This window comes from Bactrocera dorsalis, chromosome 3 (genome assembly GCF_023373825.1).
Source record: "Bactrocera dorsalis isolate Fly_Bdor chromosome 3, ASM2337382v1, whole genome shotgun sequence".
NCBI lineage: Eukaryota > Metazoa > Arthropoda > Insecta > Diptera > Tephritidae > Bactrocera > Bactrocera dorsalis.
In genome coordinates this window covers 19,959,986-19,970,692 of record NC_064305.1, presented here as the reverse complement: position 1 = coordinate 19,970,692, position 10,707 = coordinate 19,959,986, and the positions used below count along the sequence as shown (strand labels likewise).

Sequence of the window (10,707 nt, the reverse complement as noted above, 5' to 3'; positions counted from 1 at the left end):
AAGGCACTATCGCAAGCGTCATTCGCTCGCTGTGGACGACTTTAGACGTTCGAAACGCCTTCGATAGTGTGAGATGAATGCACAAGATCGATGCTTTAGAAAAACATATCAGAGTCCCCGATTACATCAATACCGTGGTATGGAGCTATCTTAATAACAGAAAACTATTTTATACTTCTTTAGCTATAGTTTATACAACATTAAAGATAAAATTGACAGTGTGGCTAGTGTTCCCTGCAGACAAGTGCCACCACTTCAGTTCACTGAGCAACTTCATAGTGACGAACGTGTAATGGAAATGGGTCAATTTAGTCTGTGTCAATTTATGGAATAGCCCTTGCGGGAAGCCTGGAGTCACAGCATTACACTGTACGTATGTACGTGCGACGCGCCTCTACGCGCAGCGCGAAAATAAGTGATTGCAACACACACACTCACATGCAATCCACGCACTGTGAAAACGCGCACGTGCAGCACTTGGCAAACTACTTGATTTTATTATGCATAAAAAATGCAAAAACTTGACTGCCATGAAAATAGCGCATAAAAACGCGTCGCATTATTACGCTGCATCGAGAGTGGTTTTTCTACTAAGTTGCAACGCGCACACGCTAATTCATTAAGCGTTAACTCCCACACATTTCGGCGGTTGCTTGCCGCCTGCACACAACACCGCTGTGGATTTTTATGCAATTTTTTACACTTTCTTTGCTTTTTCGCGAATTCTTGTCAACGTTTACTCTTCCTTACAGTTGTTTGTCGTCCTTTATTGCCACCTCCGTCAGCGTGAAATTTCGCTAATTCGCTCATTTTCTGCTTTCATTGCTTTTGCTTTCGCTTTTTCACATCTTAGTGTGTTTTCATTTTTCCCAACATGTTACATAGCTATCGATTTTTATTTATATTTTTCCCCGCCCATACACACAAATTCACGTGCCTGCTCGTGAAAATATAACACAATACTAATACTGGTACATATGAGTATATCCGCTGTAACTCAGTGCCAAGCGACAAACAGGTACATTTTGCCTTTGGCGGTATTTGAAAATGCCAAACACACCAATGCATTTACAAACCATGCATACACCTACAATTACATATACTTACACCTGCATATCGTCACCTAAAATGCAAAATAACGTAACATCACTTTTCATAAGTTTACAGGCGAAGTAAAAATTATGTAATAAAAACCACTGTTATTGAAACAAAATACGAGTTTTTGTTATAAAATGGTTATAATAGTGGTTATATATTGGTTATATTTGAAAGCAAAATTTGAAAATTTTATGCTTTATGTATATAATGAGATGTAGTGAATCGTAAACATTAAAATACTCAATTTTGATTTTTTTGATGATACGTCGTTTTGCATTTTAAGTGACGATATACACATACACACTAATATAACAGTCTCCTAGTGTACGCTTGTCATTTAGGCTATTCTGCATGATAAAGCTTCGAGGTTTTGTGGGCGGGTATCGTTCCTTGGATGATGTGTTTTAAATTTTTAAAATACCGTTAGTTGCTTTTTTGAATGCAAGATAATTTTCAGTAAATTATCGTAGTTGCTTTCATATGAAAAAAGTGGGGAATATTACGGATATCATAGTATTCAATATGCATATAGTATATACAAGTACATGATAAGGTTATAAGATGAGATTGTGATTAGTTAAAAATTATTTTATGAGGGGATTTATCGCTTGCTACTCCACTTGTCCATAATTTGATCATTTGCTGCTATGAAAAGGCAGGTAAGGTGGTAAAGCTAGGAGCCGCTCAGAACAATTGGAAATCAAGAGCAGGCTGCAAGATAAAAAAGCAGATATGAGTCAAGTATGACAAATGTAAGGCAGAAGTAGAACCAAATCTTAATAATGTGTACAGAATTCGTATACTCAGACTTGCAGCTGCTTCACGAGGCTCTGACTTTTTGGAAAGCATGCACTAAAATGAGCCTTACTCTATATAACCGATACCCAATACTTGGAACCGATCAGATACCAAACTTTATATGGTTGTTCACAAAAAGAATATCGGAAATTAGTTCGTTGAGAGCAGCAAATAGTTTTGAACGCAACGTTGAAATGAGATAGAAAGATTATAAGATTATACGATACTAGCAGCTGTTAGAAAGTCTGAAGTCAATACAATTGATAATCTAAGGAAATTTTTTTACTCTCGCTGATTTGCGCCCATGCCCCAACAGAAGAGAAGGATGATGTGGGTGGGCAAATATATTTGGCACAACGGTTGGTAAATTCAGCCTGCATGATGAAAATGGGTTGAACTTGATCGACTTCGCCGAGGCCGAAATATGGTTACCTGTAATACTAGATTCCAGCATAGAAAAATTTATCAAGCTACCTGGATCATGTTCTGATAAACGAAAGACATGTCTTCAGTATTTAGACGTACGCTCCGGAGTCCTGACATACCTGTCAATATACGCAAAAAAGTTTCGACGGCCGAGAAGCCGAACAATTTTTCTACTCAACTTGCACTCCTGCACTTGACTTGTCAGCCTCCTGAATAGCAGTGACAGCATAACATCAGAAGCTGGGAACTGTATTCCCCAAATGACTACAATGGAGTGAACGTTTCCATTGCCCGGGCGTGAAGAAATTCGAATAGAAATTTTCCGTCTGAAGAACAACAAATCTTGGGGTCGATTGCCTTCCGGCAGAGCTATTCAAACACGGCGGCGAAGAAATGATAAGTAGCATGCATCATTGTAAAACATGGACAGTTGAACGCGTGCTCGAAAAATAAATTTAAGTGTGCTCTCTCAAAATACACAAAAAGGGAGACCCTACAATCTCTACCAAATATCGTACGATAAGCCTCCTCAACATCGCATATAAGGTTTTAGCGAGCGTATTGTGTGAAAGATAAAGCCCACCGCCAACATACTGATTGGATCTTATCAGTGTGGCTTCAGGCCAAGAAAATCAACAACTCCGCGTCATCTTGGAGAAGCCAGTATAAAAAGGATCGACACACCCACCACTTCGTCATATTTAAAGCTGCATTTTATAGCATGAAGTAGTCGCCTTTGTATACCACATTTGGTAGTAATCTGTCGGCCGTGTCCCGAGATAAATTATTTCACCTAAATGTGGGCGATGACACGCCCACCGAGCAGTTTTTTCCTGGCTACTATTAACCTCTGTCGCACTTGGTTATTGATTTTGTTGCACTTTTAGTAGTTTTAAATTTTAAAGTGTAGATAGGGTTTTATCCCAAGGGAATTTGGCTATTGTGGCTTAAGTGGTTAAGGTGTGTATGACTATTAAACAAAAAGGGGTTGGTCGCGCCTACTTCTTCAAAATTTTTTGCTCACATTTGCTCCTTGGCAGTCATTTGGCCTTGAAGTTGCCTCTTACATACCCATAACCCTATATCTAACTCGATTATTTTTAGTTAGTAGGTGATACGTAAAGTAAGTTGAACAAACTATTATACTCTGTTGCAATATGTTGCAAGAGTATAAAGTAGACAAATTAGTTTGTGAAAATTAAAAAATATATTTTGAAAAAATATGTTTGTCACGAAGAAGGTTCTTTCTGTAAGTATCTAAAAAATTTGATAAACTAATTAAAATTAAAAGAAAAAATCAATAAGCAACATAAAATTTTTTCTAACTATGCATTACAAAAGTTATATAACCATTGCTAGCCAGATGAATTCATCAACTGTTGCACATGGCGTATGATGAATATTCTACGAAATTAATTTCAGGACTAAATTTTACTTTTAATTTGGTAAACTATTTTTTAAGAGTTTTATTCGTTTTCATAACATATTGCCCTTGCTACCACTAAATTTTATGCAATTTGCTTACTATAAATAATTTAAATTAATTGTACTCACCAAATAAAATCCTTGCAATGCGAACAGAATGTTGGCTGCTTGAAGAAACGCGGTATAAAGCAATGATCTTTAACGGCGAAAATATTTTTCTTCTTTAGCGCGCCTTTACGTAGGCGTGATTTCATTTTATTCTCACTGCCGCCCGCCTCGTCCTGCAGCGGCTGGTCGCCGTTGTTGTCTTGCGTTTCAGACATCCTGCCGGAGTTTTTGCTGTTTTCTTGTTGATATTTTCTGAGAGTACACTATATTTTTACTTGCTGCTAATGTTGGGTTAAGGATGTACTATTTGTTGCACTTAAAATAATTTTTTATATTTTTATAATTTTTTATATATAATTAGAATGATTAACACTAATACACGTTGACTATGTTTTTGAGATAAAACTTTTATTTTGGGTTGTGTTGGTTCCAAATTTGTTTTGATATTTTATCTTATTACTTTTTCACGTATTTTAATCTAAATCATTTTTTTATAAATTTTAGAAAATATTAGACTTATTTTACAAATTTTTCCTTTTGTTTTATTTTACGACGATTTTGGCTTGAGAAATATATCTAATGAAATATTTTTTTACTTAGTTAAGGATTTATTAAATATTAATTTTAATTAAATTTAATTATTTAATTTTAATTAATTAAATAAATATTCACTCATAAACTTTTTGCTGCCTCTTGACAACAACTTTAATTTTTGTTGTTATCTTTTAAGCGTTTTTCTAAACTTTCCAAGTACAAGCACAATGGCATTTACCTTTCATATTTAACTAAATACTATTAGGTTCACGCCCCTATGCATCATTTACTCTAATTAATTTTTATTTTATAACTTTTTTCCAACAAATTTTTTATACGTTGCTATTGTTGCTTATTTAATTATCCGTTATGTTATAAATTCAATAAAAGTGCAGTTTTTCTACCTAAAATCTATCAGTGGCACACAGCTGCATTTATTCAAATTTTTTCAGTTATTTGCTCCAGATAATCCAGTTTTTACGCGGAATTTTCTGCGTCGATTTTTTTCACAATCCGTTTCCCATAATTTTTTCTAAAAATTTCACGTTTTTTCAGCTATTTACACATATTTTTTATGAAAACAATTTCCTTTTTCATGTTTTGCATTCAAAATTGGACATATATTATTATTTATTGAATAAGATTTTTCAGAAATTATTATTTTTTGTTTATTTTTTTTATATTAGTTTTTCTCACTTTTACTTCTCACGAAATTTTTCCACAATTCACAATTTTTTTAAATTATGCTTATCTTTGAAATAACTACATACTAAGTTTCCACACATTTCCTAATAGTTTATATATATGTATGCGTAAATTTATCATTTATGTTTGTACAGGTTTGTTGGTATTTTTACGAACGGCGATGATATTGCACACCTGTCTTTTCGGAATTTTTGGTGCGACTTTTTCAGTTTATTGTGGTTATTGTACCATCAATTTGCAACTCAGAGTTGTTAGCTTTATTATAGCTTCTCAGCTGTTGGCGCCTGCAATATTTTTTCCTGTAATTAAAGCAGATTTATGTAGGTCAATTAAACAGTACTTGCAGTTGATTTGTTCAAAAAGAAAAACACATATGTACATATATAATTAAGGAATAAAGCATAAATCGTCACCTAAAATGCAAAATAATGTATGTAACGTGTAACATCAGTTTTCAAAAGTTTACTAGCCAGAAAAGCGTTACTATTATACAACTCATATTGAAACAAAATTTAAAGTTTGGTTATAAAACTGTTATATAATGGTTATTAAACGGTTTTATATTGGTTATAGCTGACAAAGGAAGCTAAAAATTTTATGGTATATACGTGTAATGTGATATAGTGGATCGTAGGCAGTAAAAAAATTCAATTTCGATTTTTTTGGTGAAACGTTGTTTTGCATTTCAGGTGACGAAATATAAAAAAATATTAAAAGGAATATAAAACTAAGTACATAAATAAAAAAAATTTTTTTTATGTATTAGTTCCTATATAATATATATATATTACGAATTGAAGCCATTAATACAAGAAAAATGTTTTCTGCCTAAAAGTGGCTTAAAGGTATGTATTTCATTTTATTTTGTTTACATAAGGGTATTTAGTTTTTATGTTAGGTCTGTTTTCCAGAAGCTGAAATTATTTGTGCTAAAGTTGAAAGATTTGACTGATTGCCACAAGTTTGTATAGATGACAATAGTGAACATATGTATGTATTTTCATTGTTTTAGCTTAAAAAATTGTTTAAATTTTAATAATTGTTTTAAAAAAATATTTTTGTATAATTCGAATCGAGAAAAAATTGCTTACTATTAAAATTCTTCATAAAATTAATTTTTGTTTAAAAAAAAAAAATTCTTTATAAAGGAATAAAATTATTATAGCCGAAAATTATGCTAGTTGAAATATATAGTATGCTTTTGTACCCACATTCACATAGTGAAAAAGTTCAAAAGAGAAATATATATTTCATTTTATAAATTAATTTTTAAAATTTTTTATACATTTTTTTTCGATTCATAAAATATTAAAATATTTCACGTAATATTTTTTTTTATTATATGACTATTATTATTATTGTTTTTAACATGTCACTATCTACAGCTTAGATGTCGTAACAAAACGCAATTCACATAGTGAAATAATTTAAAATTCAAAATTGAAATTCGAAATAATTTTTGAAATTTTTAAAACTTTTGATATTTTTTCATAATTTTTACTTTGTTTAATTTTTAGTTACGTTAAACTATTTTTCTTTTTATTTTTTTTTATTATATGACAATTATTATTAATATTTTTATTTTTTTAATATTCTCTCACTGTCCACCATATAAGTTCCGTAACGAAACGCAAATCAATTTCCCTAAAAACACAAATAATTCAAATATATAATATCGACGCATATATAGTTTCGTCCACTGGCATTATTTTCTGCGTTACACGTTGGACAGAGCCAAGCACATGTAAACACCGCAGCTTAAACTTGTATTAACCGAATATCAACAAGTTACGTATACGCACCGGCTGCCCAGTCACTACTCTCTCTCCACACTGTTGCCCGCATGCAAATAGTACTCTGGACATGAGTGCTTTCACAAATATCAACGACAGTTGAGTGACATAAGCGCGCGGTGTTGGAAAATTACAGCAACACCAAATACAACAACATTTTATAAAAAAGAGACAATAAAAAAATTATTGGCATGATAATAACAGTATAACACCTGTACAACACTAACTCAGTTGTGCAGGCGACGCAACAGCTATCGATATTGTTTACCGTTATGTGAGTGAAACTTGTGAAAATTTGCGTGGGTAACGTGGAGAGACGCCTTTGTATGTATGCGGGTGTATGTGAGTATTTGAATGGTTTCAGTGTTGATTCGTTGACTTTGCGACGACAACGCCGTTGATGCTAGTCGCTGGCGTGCCTTTTTTATAGCAGAAGGTGTTTTTGTTGTTTTTGCTATTAGTTATTTGTTTTCTTATTTTTTTTTGTTTTTGTAATTAATTTATTCTTATTTGCTTTGGCTTCATGGGAGAGGAAAAGCGGAAAAATGTATGCGAATTGGAGCAAAACAGGGACTGCGATAAAGCACTCGCGATGGCGACTTTTGAAATTAAAGGTTTTGGATTGCCATAGCCAAGGATAAGTGCTAGGGTAATTAAGACTGTGTACTATATATATTAAATGCTATTACTTAAAAATTTTAAAAAAGTATATATAAAAGAACAATATATAAAATAAATATTTTTTAATTTTTTTACTTAAAAGAAATTCAAAATTTTAAATGAAACCAGCAGAAAACTATTTTAGTATACCCCCATGATTCCTTAAAATTTTTTAAACGATTGAAAATTTTTATAGTTTTATTTTTTAAGAGAATTTTTGCAATTTTTTATAAAAATACTTTTCTACCAAAGCAGCATGTAATTTATCGACCTCGATGTCATCGGACTATTATTATCGTATAATTGCCAAGCACCGATCGATTAAAACCAGCTCTCGTATGGATTACCTTTTTATTTGACAATATATTTTCAAGAAATGTGGCATGATTTTTTGCCCAATATAACTCGGTCGAGGAGATGCATATAGCTGCAATACAGACTTATTGATTGCTAAAGATACTTGAACTATATGCTTCTTTATGCCATGAGAAATGCACCTGTAAAGGCTTTGGTATCATAATTTTGCTGCAGCCGAAATTAATCTTTATTTGTCTTATCTAAATTTTTTTCTTCATTTCAAATGCTTAGTATTTTTTATGAAGAAAATATTTGAGTGAAAAATGTTAATTTAAAAAAAGTATTTAAATTTGTTTTGCACATTTAAAAAAAAAACGATTTCACTTTCAAGGTGTTAAAAGGACTTGCGGGTTTCACAAAATCGATTTGTTATTACTTTTTCTACAGTTAAATTCTAAAATACCTTTAGAACATTATCCCACATTTTCAAATTGATCCTAGTAATAGTTTCGGAGATACAGCCTTGAGAACTTGTGTCTCGAGGCTAGCTAGGCTAGTCCAATTGCACCGTCTTTAAACGCGTTTTTCTCGCAACTGTTTATGATAACGTTTGGCAAGGTTTTTCGGGAACTAATCAATCGTTTTTCAAGAAATTTTACACAGGTCTTTGAGATATAATTCTTAAAGACTTGGATCAAGGATTTTTTTTCGATTACAATTATTTGAAAAAAATGTCGCGAAATTTTTACTGAAATTTACATTTTTTTGTAAAAAAATCTGCCAAAAATCCAATTTTCTATTTGTTTTCCTTTGTCTAAGCTCTAATTTAAGGTTTTAATAAAAACACTTATTTTCTCACTTTAAATGTCGCGAAACTTTCACTGAAGTTTAAATTCCTTTTGTAAAAATCTCTGCGAAAATTCCAATTTTCAGTTTTTTTCCTTAGCCCAAGTTCTAAGTTAAGGTTTTAACTACAACACATATTTTTTCACTTCAGATGTTCCTTTAAGGAGTTATCCTGCCAACGCGGGCGGATTTTTTCCAAGGGGTTACCGGAAATGGCGCCGCAATGCCCGAGTTTTAAATATTTTTTCCAAAAATTTCGGAATTTTTAGTTAATATTTTATTTTTCTAGCAATAAAAAGTTCTAATAAATTATTTAATTTTTATATGAGAAGGAAACTTTCGAAAAGGGTTGTTTTTTAACCGAGGAATCCAATGTAAAACCTTAATTTGCAAAATCCAAAAAAATTCTAAAGTTAAAAGCACATAAGAATATTTTTTTTTTTATTATTTCATAGCATTTTTATTTTTTTAAATTAAATAAAATTTTACTTATAATTTTTTTCTTTAGTTTATGTAAATTAGTTTTTGTTTTTTGATATTTTTCTTTAAAGCTAACTTTTTTATATTATTTGGCACTATTCGACTCACCTTCTCTACAATTTTCCAATAAACTAATTTTTGGTCATGAAATCTTAATCACTACACATTTTTTTTTTAATTTGAAAGGATATTTTTAACAATTTTTTAACGAAATTTGTAATTTTCTTTATCACCAACCACAATCAACGGCTAGCCACAGGTCACTGCAATCATAACCAGGGTACAAAATCATCACAAATTGTGTTAAGTTCACGCGAAATGCCGGCGGTGCACAAACAAATCTCACACTCAGCACTTGAAAGTAAAAAAAAATATTTTTGGCGCACTATTTGCAACACACGCACGCCGTTGCACAAACTGGTTTGTGACACGAAATGGACAAAGCACAAAAAAATCACTGAATCTTACAATAAATTGTGGCGCACAATCCACAATTGGCCAGACAGTCAGTCATTCGCAGCGTGCACAGGCAATTGGCGAACAGCGTGAAAAGAATGCTACACAATCACAATCGGCTAGCAAAGTTTTTACTTGCAGCCGCTTACTTACACAATCGTTTGCTTTCGCTGATGATGGATTTATTTATATTTTAATTGCTGCAATTTATTTGTTTACCAAACAAAATTTCTTTTAATTTTTATTTCTCTGCGCCCGTTAACCAATTGCTTTCGGCTGCCGTTTTGTTTGTGATTTTATTGAATTACTTCTTCTTGCCTTGGTATTTTACTCTCTAATATCCGATTGACGCCCGCGTTCAGATCAGCACACGTCCGCAACGCTCAACAACCCGATACTTTGTGAAAATTGCCAAAACAGTCGCGGCTGGCGAGAGTCTAGCGCTGGCAGCGAGAGCAACGCTGCCTATGCCTAATTGCTTGCTGGCACGCGTTTGAGTGTATGTGTGCGTGTCTCAGTGTGCGCGTGGTGAATTTCTCAGCTGAGCAACTAGTGTGCTGTGATTATGCTGCTGTTTGCTCTTGCCACACTCGGCTGCTTTTGGCTGTTTCGACTTTGCGAATTTTTTGGAGCAAAATGAAAAGAACAAAGCGAAACAAGTGCAACAAAAAACCTGTGAAATGTGTTGTAGCAGCGCTGTCACACTGAAAAGTTGTCATCATATTTCATTCTCTCTCTCTCACTTTGGCGTGCATTCCCGCTTGAGTTAGTGCTCTTTGCTGTCGCTCTTGCAACACATGTTGCATGCAGGATGTTGAAAGCTTTGCCCGCTAACTTTCTCTTAAAAGGTTTTTGCAAGAAAGTGATTAAATTATTGCTGTTGTTGATTTATTTAGCAGAAAACATAAGGTTTAAGGAGTTCCATGAGTTATGGGTTTCCTCGGGTAAAAAACAACCTTCTTTCAACAATTTTTTTCTCATATAAAAAATTAAATATTTTATTTTTAAAAACATACACTTTTGAGAAAGAAATTCTGAAATTTTTGAAACAAAAAAATATTTTAAACTCGGTCATAGATAA

The 10,707-nt window shown here is 32.6% G+C and overlaps 1 long non-coding RNA gene across 1 annotated transcript; it reads right to left on the bottom strand.

The window, feature by feature from the left end:
• Window positions 1–3,698: 3,698 nt before the first annotated feature.
• On the bottom strand, window positions 3,699–10,198 carry LOC125777332 (uncharacterized). The gene is made up of 3 exons (XR_007422248.1): window positions 9,279–10,198; window positions 4,628–5,393; window positions 3,699–4,333 (listed from the first exon to the last, which is right to left on the bottom strand). It is a non-coding gene; the product is annotated as an uncharacterized LOC125777332 (long non-coding RNA).
• Between the last annotated feature and the right edge of the window lie 509 nt (window positions 10,199–10,707).